At 35.8% G+C, this 11,938-nt stretch overlaps 1 long non-coding RNA gene across 1 annotated transcript in view; it reads left to right on the forward strand.

The window, feature by feature from the left end:
- The first annotated feature begins 1,142 nt into the window (after positions 1 to 1,142).
- LOC141347460 (uncharacterized) overlaps positions 1,143 to 11,938 on the forward strand; it is a 27,179-nt gene continuing 16,383 nt past the window's right edge. Inside the window, exon 1 of the long non-coding RNA XR_012357359.1 lies at positions 1,143 to 1,348. This is a non-coding gene — a long non-coding RNA (uncharacterized lncRNA). The remainder of the gene's footprint in view (positions 1,349 to 11,938) is intronic.

An 11,938-nucleotide genomic window follows, 5' to 3' on the forward strand; every position in this document is an offset into this window, starting at 1 on the left:
AATATTTGGTTGAGGGCAAAATCTAATCACGTTATATTTTATGTAAATGTAAAGCTGATAATAGATTATATCAGAACGCTGCCCTTTGTACTTATATATTAATAGTGTACGCTGTAGGTGAGCATTCTGTGTGGCCTACAAAAAACCACTGGAAGAATAATAGCTGTTTGTTTTATTTTCTGAGATGAATTGAGGATGTGGCGATCAATTCATCTACTTCCTCAGAGTAAATACTTTCCTGTAAAATATTTTGTGGTTATTAAATTTCTCACCAACTCAGATATTAATTTGGTAAGTGGCAAGAATATTAATAAAACAGGCTATAAAACAAAATGTCAGCGACAAAGTGCCTGAGGGTGCGGGAGTGTACACACACATACACGCAATGTGTGGCCGTGACAGAGTTCTCCATGCCTGAAGCCAAGGAGAGAGAGAGAAAGAGAGAGAGAGAGAGAACAGGTGTGAACCCACAAGCTGTAGTCAGGAGGGATGTTTAGCCTCACAAAGGGGGCTTGTTTGTTTTCTGTGGAGCCCTAATGACTAGGCCTCAGGATACGGAATGAAAACAGAACAGCATACTTTTATACAAGCTTTTCTGATATGCTATCAGAAATATTTTGATTGCTGAAATGATTTAAATTAATTGTGTTAACATTATCTGTAATTGTTGTATAAATAGCCATTCAGTGTTTTGACTTAGTTTTTCTGAAACAAGCAAAGGTTTACACTGTAAACAGTAATATGTGTACTTGTTTTCTTGTTGATAAGGGCCTAATTTGACCCTTAACCCAAGGAAGTCTCCAATACTCCAAAACTATTCGTAAACATTCCCACTTATCTAAATGGCAGTTGCTTGGCTGGCACATGGTAATTTTAAATCTGTCTTAGCACTTTGTGCAAAAATAGTCAAATGCCCCTTACAAAAAAAAAAAAAAAAAGATTTCCTGAACGCTTAACCGGTCCTGTTCTTGTTTGGTCAAGATGCTCAAACAAGGAGGGCAGTGTTTTGAAAGTGTTTTGAAAGTGTAACAATATTTACCATTTTCAGGGTAATCAACCTACATTCAAAAATTACACACTTCACCTGTATGACAAATCCACTTAACTTTATTAATGAGTTTTCCTCTCCATGTCTCGCTCAGTATCAGCTTCAGAGATGTGCACCCTGGCGGACCGTGGTCTCTCAGTGGCAGACCTGGGCCATTCTAGCCATCGCTGTTCTCCTGCTGGCTCTGGTTCCGTATGTGGTGTACCGGATGATGACTGCTTTTGACAATCCCCCTCCACACTCGCTCTTCAAGACAGCTGCAATCGGCTTTGGCCTGCTTAGTGAAGCCCTGTTGATCAAGTGAGTTCCGCCTGGGCTTTGTTGATACCTGTCTTGTGGTTAAACACCTGAGTGATAATGTTCTCAGTAAAAAAAACCGACCCTCTCTATTCCGGTTCAACCTGTTTTTTTAGAGATGGATAGGGAGACTCAAATTAATTTAGGAATTGAGGCCCATTGTTGGCAGGAGGTGTGCACATCTGTGGCTGTCTAATTATAGAAATAACAATAAACCATGTGACACCATTTGCAAACTCCAACTACCTTGTGACATCAGAGAATGAGAAGGGGAAATCGAGACCACCGCTGTTTTATTTGTTCCAGCTAACGCGTTTGCTCTTCTCAAACAATTCATATCTGTATGTGTGTTTAAAGTGAGTGTGTGTGTTGGATTAAACAAACCTTTTCATATTTCATCATGACCAGATGGCTCCTCAGACTGTTATATGTATGTGTGCATGTATACTTGTGCGTGCGTGTGCCGTATTTGTTACAGGCCACTGCTGCCTCAAGTCATTACTAATGCTTGATTAAAGTTGAGATCAATTTGATTAGATTTCAATCAGCCCTTTACTATCTCACTCTTAATATACTTTTGTATGTTTACCATTATAATCAGTAAAGCAATAAGCCAACTGTAAGGAAATGAGATCACATGAGGTTCCAGAGTGTGTTGTCTATGTAAGAAGGTTATTTAATGTTATAGAGCCAAATTATTAATGCATGAGCGATGAGTATTCAATCTTCATTTCTTTAAAGTAGATATGCGTTCTTGGTATACTCAGAGGTTATGCACGGTCAGCTTGGAAATCTAGTCTGGAAAAAGCCAGTTTTCCTACTGATTGTTGAAGGTGTGTGGGATATTGACATGATCAATGAGGTGTAAAATTAAAAGCTATATTGATCGAATTTCCCCTTCGTTCATTTGTTATACATATATATATATATGGCAACTCAATAGCCAAGCTTAACTAATTTTCCTGTATTTTCCAATGAGTGTAGCATTTGAAGTTAATAGGTAACTCATTTAGATGTTATCAATAATGACAAGTCATTAGATGAAGTACATGACACATGCAGCTCACAAGAAATCTGAGCCTGTTCAATATTATTGTTTGATTTTTTTTAAGCCTGTAAAAATGACAAATAGGAAAAACTATGGTGGCTGAGAGAGCGCAACGCACTGCAACTTAAGAAAACAAATGCAAATAGAAAAAGCACCAGCAAATTAAGAAAACCTCTTCATCAGTTTGACGACACGTGTTGCAAATATTCGCAACACCACCACGAAATACGAAAATGCACTGCAAATACTCGTAACACAACCAAATACAGAAACACACTGCAAATACTCATAACGCAAATACAGAAATGTGCTGCAAACACTCGTAACACAACCAAACACAAAAACGTGCAGCATTAAATACTAAATACAAAAATGCGCTGAAAATATGTATAACACGACTGAATACATAAACATGCTTCAAATACTCACAACACAACCAAATATGAAATGTGCTGCAAACACTTGTAACACAACCAAATGCGAAATGCACTACAAAAACTCACAACACAACCAAATACAGAAAAGCACTGCAAATGCTCGTAACACGACCAAATACATAAATATCCTGCAAATACTCAGAACACAACCAAAAAAGAAATGTGCTTCAAATGCTCGTAACACAGCCAAATACAGAAACTCGCAACACAACCAAATACATCAACCTGCTGTAAATACTCACCACAAAACCAAATACATAAACGTGCTGGAAATATTCACCACACAACCAAATAAGAAATGTGCTGCAAATACTTGTAACACAACCAAATACATAAACATGCTGCAAATACTCACAACACAACTAAATACAGAAATCCTCTGTGAAAAAGCACAATGTGACCAAATACAGAAATGTGCTGCAAATACTCGTAACACAACCAAATACAGAAATGCACTAAAAATACTCACAATGCGACCAAACACAGAAATGTGCTGCAAATACTCATAGCACAACCAAATATAGAAACACGCTGAAAATACTTACAACGCAACCAAACAAAGAAATATTGCTGCAAATACTCACAGCACAGCCCAATGCTATCTCATGGCAATCTGTACGTATTTTACGAGGTGGCTAATTCGTATGACCTCACTTGTACGATTTTGTACAATTTGCCTAGACCCCAGTGACGGGTAGGTTTAGGGGCAGGGTTAGGTGTAGGGCATTCGTACAAATTCATACGAATCGAGAACTTGTAAAATACGTACAATTTAGCCAAAAATGTATGAATTCATACGAGTGAGGTCTTACGAATTTGTACGAATTAGCCACCTTGTAAAATACGTAAGAATTGTTGTGAGATCAGGCTGCACAGCCAAATACAGAAACGTGCTGAAAATACTCACAATGCGACCAAATGCAAAAAAGTGCTGCAAATTCTCACAACACAACACAAATACAGAAACGTGCTACAAATACTTGTAACACAACCAAATCCAGAAACGTGCTGCAAATACTCGTGACTCAACCAAATACGGAAATGGTGCTGCAAATACTCATAACACAACCAAACAGAGACATGCACTGCAAATACTCACAACACAATTAAATACAAAAATGCGCTGCAAATATTCACAAATACAGAAACACGCTGCAAATACTCGCAACACAACCAAATACATAAACGTGCTGCAAATACTCACAACATAACCAAATAAGAAATGTGCTGCAAATACTCGTGCTGCAAATACTCGCTACACAACCAAATACAGAAACCCTTTGCAAATACTCACCATGCGAACAAATACAGAAATGTGCTGCAAATACTCATAAAACAACCAAATACGAAAATGGTGCTGCAAATACTCATAACACAACCGAATAGAGACACACAACTGAATAGAGACATGCGCTGCAAATACTTCAGCCAGTTCAGCCAGTTGGGCAGTATGGCTGAAAAACTGTTCACATGCTTTCCCTCTGATAAAAAAAAAAAAAAAAAAAAAAAACGTGACAAATCCAAAGGGGATAGCTTTTTCATGTCTGATTATCTGACTATCCACTATGTGTACTCACAACGTGAACAAATACAGAAATGTGCTGAAAATACTCATAAAATAACCAAATACGAAAATGGTGCTGCAAATACTCATAACACAACCGAATAGAGACATGCGCTGAACTTCAGCCATTTCAGCCAGTTGGGCAGTATGGCTGAAAAACTGTTCACATGCTTTCCCTCTGATTCAAAAAACATGTGACAAATCCATAATCCAATAACAGGGGATAGTTTTTCATGTCTGATTATCTGACTATCCACTATTTGTACTCACAAAGCGAACAAATACAGAAATGTGCTGCAAATACTCATAAAATAACCAAATACGAAAATGGTGCTGCAAATACTCATAACACAACCGAATAGAGACATGCGCTGCAAATACTCACAACACAACTAAATGCATAAACGTTCTGCAAATACTCACAACACAACCAAGTAAGAAATGTGGTGCAAATACTCGTAACACAACCAAATACAGAAATGTGCTGCAAATACTCACAATGCGAACAAGTACAGAAATTTGTTTGTTTTGGTTTTTTTTATAGTAAAACCATGGTTAATTTTCGTAAGGGAAATTGTAAAAGTAAATTAGCCAGCTTTCATAACGTTTCACAGTTACAGTAATTGTGCATTTCGTCAGCTTTTTTAGGCTAGCAATATCCAAAAAAGCTAAAGAATCACATGAGCAGGATGTTAAAATAAACAAAAATCTTACCTTTTAGAGTAGACATTTATACTGCCCTCCAAAGGCAAAGCGCAGTAACTACACATTTGGTCAAAATTGAGTTAAGGCTTAAAATGGACTTTGTGACATCTGTTTTGTCTTGTGGCAAAGTCTCCTGGTTAAATTGTGTCTTTCAACAGAATTTCAACATGTTTGACTAGCTGCTGTAAAAACTTTAAAGGCATTTTTCTCAGTTTCAGTGTTGGCGTAGTTACTGCACTCTGCCTTTGGAGGGCAGTATAAGCATGTTCCGTTTGTCACTTGCTGCATTTTGCTTAAACATTTTATGTGGTCTGTGCATATTTGCAGTGCTTTTCTGTATTTGGTCATGTTGTGGCTATTTGCAGCGTGTTTCTGTATTTGGTTGTGTTGTGAGTATTTGCAGCACAGTCCTTTATTTAGTTGTGTTGTGAGTATTTGCAGCACTTTTCAGTTTTTGGTTGTGTTGTGAGTACTTGCAGTGCATTTCTGCATTTGGTTGGGCTGTGAGTATTTGCAGCACGTTTCTGTGTTTGGTTGTGTTATGAATAGTTGCCACACGTTTCTGTATTTGGTTCTGTTGTGAGTACTTGCTACATGTGTCTATATTTGGTTTTGTTATGAGTATGTGCAGAAAAAGCAATAAGCCAACTGTTGGCCAACATATTGCTGTATGCAGAAAAACATGGCAGGACATTTCTGTATTTGGTCATGTTGTGAATATTTGCAGCACGTTTTATTTTTTATTATTTGATAATGTTTGCTAATTTTTGAGCTCTCTCGACCACCGTAAAAAAAACAAAAACATTTTGATAATAATGATTTATAGTACTGCTTTCATAACTACCTGAAAATGTTACAGAACACAAAACAATACCAAAAATAGCAGTGTGTTTCCTGTCCACATGGGATGTGTCACATCTAGTGTGTCATAAACTGACGTTATTAAAAGATTGCTTTGAAAATAATGATGGGAAATGAACATTCTCATTGCATAAGGTCTTTTGAAATCTTTTAGGAATGACTCACTCTAAATGAGGAGCATTTTGTGTTGCTTTCTGTTGAGAAGTTCAGAGCTAAAGAGGAATGAAACCAATGTTTTATTCTTTTAAAGAATGAAAAGAGAAAAAAAGAACAATCCATACAATCAATCAAACCTATGAGAATAGCATCCATTACTGTAAAAGCCGCAACAATAATAAAAATGGACATTTTTTGCCTTTGTTATATGTTTCAGCCAGTGGGGAAGTATAGCTGAAAAACTGTTCACATGCTTTCCCTCTGATTCAAAAAACATGTGACAAATCCATAATCCAATAACAGGGGATAGCTTTTTCATGCCTGATTATCTGACTATCCACTATTTGTATTTCTGTAATGTCTTTCATTTTCACTGAAAAAAATTACTGTAATTTATATCTAAGCCCATTTTCAGATCGAACAGTAATAAGTTGCTGGGCTCGTCCTGTCAACAACTGACAAGAAAACAAATTTAATCTGAAGTGTTATTTTCCTCAGAGAACAGGTTCATAAAATACATTCATTTCTAACTTATGACAACTGCTCTCTTGCCTGTTTCTGAATCGCTTTATAAAGATCTGAAATGAACAGGTCATAAAGAGAGGCCGGGTGTTTGTGAAAAGAACCAGCTTCATCCTGTTTCTCCTGAGCGTCGCTGTTCATTTCACCTTCATTTGAAGACAAGCCTTCATTTATCACCTTTCTATTAGATTTCTTCAGGTTTGTCTATTTAATACAGCGAAATAATCTTTGAACTGTTTCAATTAAAGCGAAAAACAGGATACACATGCTTTCTCTCCCTCTGTGCCCTCTCTCTCTCTCTCTCTCTCTCTCTCTCTCTCTCTCTCTCTCTCTCTCTCTCTCTCTCTTTTTATCCTGCTAGGTTTTATAAGAGTGTTTTTCAGTTTTAATATAAGTAATTGGAAAAATGCTCCGGGTGCTTCAAGTCATTAGTAAATGAGCAGTCTGCTTTTATTAGCATCCGACTTGTAAATAATGCATTAAACTCCTGAAATAAACATGATCAACTCTGCTGTGTATCCATAATGGAAAAAATAACATTGCTTGACTTCCACGACTGAGTCAAGTCATTGAGCGAAATGTGTACATTTAATATGATATTTGTGGAAACGATGATGCAAATACAAAATCACCTCGGGTGCCTTTTTAGAATAATGAGGTAAATTAAATTTTGTGATATGTACAGTAATTGTTCCAACACACCCCCTCCCTCTTTATTGTTTGGAGAAAAAAAAAATTTCAGGGCTGTTTGTAATCAAGGATATAAGGCTCATAGGTTTTCTTATTAAACACTTTTTCAGTGAGGAATGTGCCTTGTGAACTGGTAATTAATATTGCGGCTGGGCTGGTAATTTGCTCTCGCGCCATTATACTGTTGTTCCAGCCGTTATCCACACTAGTAATGAGCTGTAATTTTACAACGGGAAATTGGTTTATGTTTAAACAACACATTAAATTGTTAGAGAAACGCATCAGGATAAAGCACTGCATTGCTTTGCATATTTCACCTTATGTTTTAGCCGAGGAAAAGCTTTTTTAAAATATATTATGGTGTTGTTTTAAGTTCAGGTTTACAACAAGGGACTTGTATCTTGGTGCTATCAAACATTTGCCTTATAAATAAGTACACTTGTCACAAATGTAACTACAACTATTTCTACAAAAAGCAAGGCCGGCAAATACATTTGCACACATTGCTGCTAATCTATTCAACAGCATATATTGGCAATAACCCATTTACATGATTTTAAAGTGCCTTTATATACTTTCCCATTTTATGCATATAATAAGAAACCAGATATATATACACTGCCTTCAAACATTTGGGATCAGTAAGGTTTGAAATGTTTTCAAAAGACGTTTCTAAAGCTCATCAAGGCTGCATTTATTTGATTAAAAATACAGTAATATTGTAAAATATTATTACAATTTAAAATACAGGTTTTCTATTTTAATATACTTTAAAAATAAACAATTTCTGTGAATTTTTATCAGCCATTATTCCAGTCCTTTCTTTTTTTTTTTAGGATTTTTTGATAAATAAAATGATTAAAAATAAAGAAAAGCATATAAAGTAGAAATCTTTTGTAACAAGAGCTGCAAAATGATTTGTCACGATTAATTATTTTAAAGGTTGTGAAAAGGTTATCTTTGCATACTATATGTGTGTGTACTGTGTATATTTATTATGTATATATAAATACACACACACACAGTGGTGTGAAAAAGTGTTGGTCCTCTTCCAGGTGATAATTTTTGTGCATGTTTGTCACACTTTAATGCTTCAGATCATCAAACAAATTTAAATATTAATCAAAGATAACACAAGTAAACACAACATGCAGTTTTTAAATGAAGGTTTTTTTTATGAAGGTAAAAAAACTAAATCCAAACCAACATGGCCCTGTGTGAAAAAGTGTTTGTCCCCCCTCCCTGTTAAAACATAACTGTGGTTTATCACACCTGAGTTTCTTTAGCCACACCCAGGCCTGATTACTGGCACAACTGTTCGCAATCAAGAAATCACTTAAATAGGACAAAGTGAAGGAGACCAAAAGATCATGTTGAGATCCATAGAAATTCAGGAACAAATGAGAAAGGAAGTAATTGAGATCTATCAGTCTGTAAAATGTTATAAAGCCATTTCTAAAGCTTTGGAACTCCAGCGAACCACAGTGAGAGCCATTATCCACAAATGGCGAAAACATGGAACAGTAGTGAACCTTCCCAGGAGTGGCCGGTTGACCAAAATTACCCCAAGAGCGCAGCGACGACTCATCCAAGAGGTCACAAAAGACCCCACAACAACATCTAAAGAACTGCAGGCCTCTCTTGCCTCAGTTAAGGTCAGTGTTCATGACTCCACCATAAGAAAGAGACAATGGTCTGCATGGCGGAGTTCCAAGACGAAAACTGCTGCTGAGCAAAAAGAACATAAAGGCTCGTCTCAGTTTTGCCAGAAAACGTCTTGATGATCCCCAAGATATTTGGGAAAATTTGGGACTGACGAGACAAAAGTTGAACTTTTTGGAAGGTGTGTGTCCCATTACATCTGGCATAAAAGTGGCATTTCAGATCAACAGTAAAATATGGTGGTGGTAGTGTGATGGTCTGGGGCTGTTTTGCTGCTTCTGGACCTGGAAAACTTGCTGTGATAAATGGAACCATGAATTCTGCTGTCTACCAAAAAATCTTGAAGGACAATGTCCGGCCATCTGTTCATGACTTCAAGCTGAAGCAAACTTGGGTTCTGCAGCAGGACAATGATCCAAAACACACCAGCAAATCCACCTCTGAATGGCTGAAGAAAAACAAAATGAAGACTTTGGAGTTTCCTAGTCAAAGTCCTGACCTGAATTTTATTGAGATGCTGTGGCATGACCTTAATAAGGTGGTTCATGCTCAAAAACCCTCCAATGTGGCTGAATCACAACAATTCTGCCAGGATGAGTGGGCTAAAGTTCCTGCACAGTGCTGTAACAGACTCATTGCAAGTTATCGCAAACGCTTGATTGCAGTTGTTGCTGCTAAGGGTGGCCCGACCAGTTATTAAGTTTAGAGGGCAAACACTTTTTCACACAGGGCCATGTGGGTTTGGATTTTGTTTTCCCTTCATAATAAAAAAACTTCATTCAAAAACTGCATGTTGTGTTTACTTGTGTTATCTTTGATTAATATTTAAATTTGTTTGATGATCTGAAACAAAGTGTGACAAACATGCAAAAAAAAAAAAAAAAAAAAAAAAAAAATCAGGAACACTTTTTCACACCACTGTATATAAAGCAGAACAACTGTTTCCACCATTGAAAATAAATCAGCATATTAGAATGATTTCTGAAGGACCATGTGACACTGAGGACTGGGTAAAGACTGGACTAATGGCTGGTGAAAATTCAGCTTTACATCACAGATATAAATTATATTTTAATATATATTAAAATAGAAAACCATTATTTTAAATTGTAATAATATTTCACAATATTACCATTTTTCTGTATTTTTGATCACATGAATGCAGCCTTGATGAGCATAAGAGACTTCTTTAATAACATTAAAAACCTTACTGATCCCAAACTTTTGAACGGTTCAGTATTTAGCAAGAATTGGTTCAATTGATCAAAAGTAAAAGTAAAGACAACTATGTTAGAAAAGATTTCAAAGAAACCTTAAAAAATATATATCACAATTTCCACAGAAGTATTCAACTTTTCAACATCTGATAAAGGATCATGTGACTCTAAAGACTGGAACTTTAGCTTTGCCATCACATGAATAAATTATATTAATGCATAACATAAAATAAAATATAAGTAAATGCAGCCTTGGTGAGCATTAGACACGTCTTTCAAAAACATTAATACATTTTACCAACCCCAAACTTTTTAAGTTGCGTATATACGTATGCTACAACCTTGAAAACACCTTCTTTCATCATTTGCATCAAACATATCAAAGAAAGTTCATAAAGACATTCCCAAACTGCATTCATCCTTTATATGTATCTCACAATGCAATGTATAGATCTTCCCCATTAACATATGAATTGCCATTTCTTTTAGTTTCTTAAATAAAAAGAGATTTTGATGTTAAATAAGGAAGAATTTAAAAGAAGTAGTATTAAAGAATTTTTCTGGTTTGCTTCTTTTCAAAAATGTCTTCACATTCCAGATGGAATGGCTCCGCATTACAGTGATATACAGCATCCCTGTACTTATTACATTTAGAACACATACATGGAATACCGTCATTATTTAGGACAAAAACAAATTATAGCTATTTAAAGCTGCCGTATGGATGATTGTTTTCAATGTAGACATCTTATGTTGTTATATACTGTATGTCAGTGTGGCCTAATTTCTGTTACATTCCCACATATTATTATTAATACAATAAATATTTTATTTTTATTCTTTTATAATTTCCTCTCAATGATAAAAACAGAAAAAAACTTTAATGTCTTTCCCCACATTCCTGTTATGTCAATTTGAACTCATTTCAAAAAGAAACCCGATTTTGTATCTGTATGTAAAACATGTGTAAGTGTAGAATGTTTGTCTTACAATCATATTTATATATCTGTGCAGCAATCTGCATGTGCATATGTATGTGATTACCAGCAGGGCAGAAGGAGTGCCATTTTGATGCATTGCACCCCAGGTGCAATCTATGTAAATCAGCAGACAATTGTAGCATGTTCGTATAACGAATTCCTCCTCTTAATAATTGCATGGGAGTTATTTATTACCCAAAAGCTATCTGATATCTTGTGTAAGATCAGCCTTGTGTAACAAGTTGACATCCCATCTCATTAAGTGCAGCTTGCATAAAGGATGTTGTGTGGAGCAAGAACCCCCTGTTTTGGGAACTTGAAATGTCCACAGATCTTTCTACTGGCTGAGCGTGCAATGATTTCTGGATATATGTTTTTTCTCACTTACTGTTGTTGGCACTCTAGTAAATTGGAACCAACCCAACACCAAATAAGAAACAACCTGATCTCATGACGAAAACATACCTGTGGGAACGCAAAATATGTACCGCCAAGTGCATTTCATTATAATTTCCACTGAACGGTGTTTAGAATAGATTAACAAACACTGTAAAAAAAAAAAAAAAAAAAAAAAGTCAAATTTACGGTAAAAAAAACGGCAGCTGTGGTTGCCAGAATTTTACTGGAAAAAGATACGGTAGCAATGTTTTAAGTTTTACAGTTTAAGCTTAAATTTACATTTAAATACTCTAATTTCATTACCTCATATAATGGTAATGTACTGACATATTGAAATACTGAAATCGGTTTT

Source organism: Garra rufa, chromosome 12 (genome assembly GCF_049309525.1).
Source record: "Garra rufa chromosome 12, GarRuf1.0, whole genome shotgun sequence".
Taxonomy (NCBI): Eukaryota; Metazoa; Chordata; class Actinopteri; order Cypriniformes; family Cyprinidae; genus Garra; species Garra rufa.